Here is a 2,486-nt window from a genome sequence, read left to right as displayed (position 1 = left end):
CAGTTACCAAAGCTTTTCTCAAAATTTTGGCTTGAGATAAGATTTTAAGTACTTTGCTCTGGATTTAAATGATTGGCCCAAAGGGCTCCTCATTTTGCTATCAGGACAGTCAGAGGGGGCACCTCCACCTCCTCCATGGCCCCAGGTGAGGGGAGAGCATGCAGGAAGTCATCCTTTTGGAGTTTTACCCTATCCTGAAGAAGCTGTTGCCATGTAACCACGCAGTCTCTGTGTCTGGGCCCAGCTGCCCATGTGAAAGGTCTCTTACACATAGCAAGGAGGAATCTGAGCCCTTAGACCACTCCATGGGGCCCAGGGCCTCAGTCTTCAAAACAGCCCAGTAAGCTCAAGTAACTGTTTTTCTAAGATATCTCCTACAAGGTGCCTTGTGACAGTCATTTGATCCCCAAACCCATGGGTGACCTTAAGGCTGTGGTTGGTCCATAAAATCCAGGAGGCACAGTGTGTGGTACCCAGGGTCTCACTGGAAATTCAGAACCCAGGATCAGAGTCTAGCCTTGCAAGACCCACTGTTGCAGTCCCCCTACTGGAAAGAAGCAGACTCCCTAGTAATTTTAGAAACTGTTACAGTAAAATTGAGAAGAACATGTGATAACTCTAAAGGTGAAAAAGCCAAGGAAGTGTTGTGCCAGTTTTCAGCTTCAATGTGGCCTAAAAAAAAAAAGTTTCTCGGTGGTCTTCAGGGGATTGTTTGCCCTTAGGAGGACCATATAATTTTAACCAAGGAATTTGACCAATGTGGCAGGCCCTTGAAACATGATGGTCAATGCCCCAGGTTTGTTTTTTAAATAACTTTTGAGAGAAATAAGATCTTGGGTCACCTCTTCTAAAGCAGGGTGACACAAAAAAGATACCTTCCATAAAATGCCAAAATGTGGTGTATTTAACTGTTTTAGTCCTAGTAACAGAGATTGTGTGATAGGGCAAGGCTAATGAGGTACCCACAGGAGGCTGGGAGAATGTCAATTGCATGGCTTCATACATGAGGACAAATTAGATATAGGTATCAAGTAAATCATAGCAGCCAAATAAATGCCTGCAAGGTAGTCACCTGGAGTCCTTTGGATGTCCTGGGTGACTTCAATAATATTTGGCTCGACTATAACAGTTAAGTTACAGTAGTTAGCTCTGAGTCACCACTCGGTTTTTGTCTGCCTTTAAAACTGGCCATAGGGGGATATTAAATAGAGAATTACTGTTTGAATTATAAGATTTACAGCAAAGAGATCTTTAGTAATGGAGTATTATTTCTCCATACCTTGTCAGAGATGGCATTGGAAAGTATTTACAACTTTTCTGGTGAACCTAATTCCACAGGCTCCCATTTTGTGTGTGCCAACAACAATGCCAGTGATTTGATCGTATCCCAGGTGAGAACATGACATGTGAAAGTTTCCATGGGTTTTGAGGGGGGAAAAAGTGACCTGTGAGGAAAAAAACAGAGCCCGTGGATTGCCGTTATCTTATGGCCAGAACCAGAGAGTGAGCAAAGGAAGGAGTGAGGGGGTATGCAGTTACCTTCATGTATATTTGTTAAAGGGAAAGTTCCTGAAAGAGACAAATTTTAAGTCTCAAGTGACTGAATCACTGAATTTGCTGTTTAAGTATGAATTAGCTTGATTCAGCTTTCCATTACGGAGCAGAAATAGAGGCTCATGAAGGAAGGTCAGGAAGAAGGAGCCAAAAGTGACAGCCATGGGTAGGCATGGAATTGAAGCTTGAAAGCAGTTCTAAAGAGTGAAGCCTAAACATTTGTAAATGTGGCTTAACAGTTGAATGCAAATACCGGAAAGCTTTATAGGGAAAATAATTTTTACTGGGAAAATAACAGTGATAAATCTCTTTTATATGGAAGTCATCAGAATATACAGTGGTCATTGGCTTTGCTAGATAAAGAGAAATCAAGGTTTTAAAAGCAACAATTAATTTAAGTAATGATCCATATTTCTTGTGTCTAATCTCCTGTTTATTATATCTATTGAGGCTTTTTGCTTTCTATTAAAATAATTTATTTTTCATAAACTAATATTTTCCAATTAGATCTTTCTCCCATCTATCATTTCTTACTTAGTTTCTGACTCCTTTCATAAATATTTGTCCCTTCTTGATTCCTTTGAGAGTGCTAAAGCAATTTGTTTTCATGTTATGCCCAAATGATTTCATTATTTTTATTTCTTCTTCTATAATTTTTTCCCATTTGTTGGATCTCTTGGCTCTTTTTCATGGTGGTAGATTTGCTTGTTTCATTAGTTTTTATTGGAGAAACAGTCTCGTTCCTGTGTGTCATGGGGTTGTGTGGTTACTCTCATGGTTCCAGGTCTTAGGTTAGGATTCAGGATGATTGAACTCTTTCTTCTGAATGTCAAGCTTCCTAACATTGATTCCAAATAAACCAATATTGGTGTAAGTCTTTGTCCTTTTACTTGGAGCATCTTCACTGGATCTCTGTAAGGAATTCGATGATT

The sequence above is a fragment of the Equus asinus genome, chromosome 29 (assembly GCF_041296235.1).
Source record: "Equus asinus isolate D_3611 breed Donkey chromosome 29, EquAss-T2T_v2, whole genome shotgun sequence".
In the NCBI taxonomy this organism is placed as follows: Eukaryota; Metazoa; Chordata; class Mammalia; order Perissodactyla; family Equidae; genus Equus; species Equus asinus.
The sequence above is the reverse complement of the archived record's forward strand: the minus strand, read 5'-3'. Positions refer to the sequence as shown.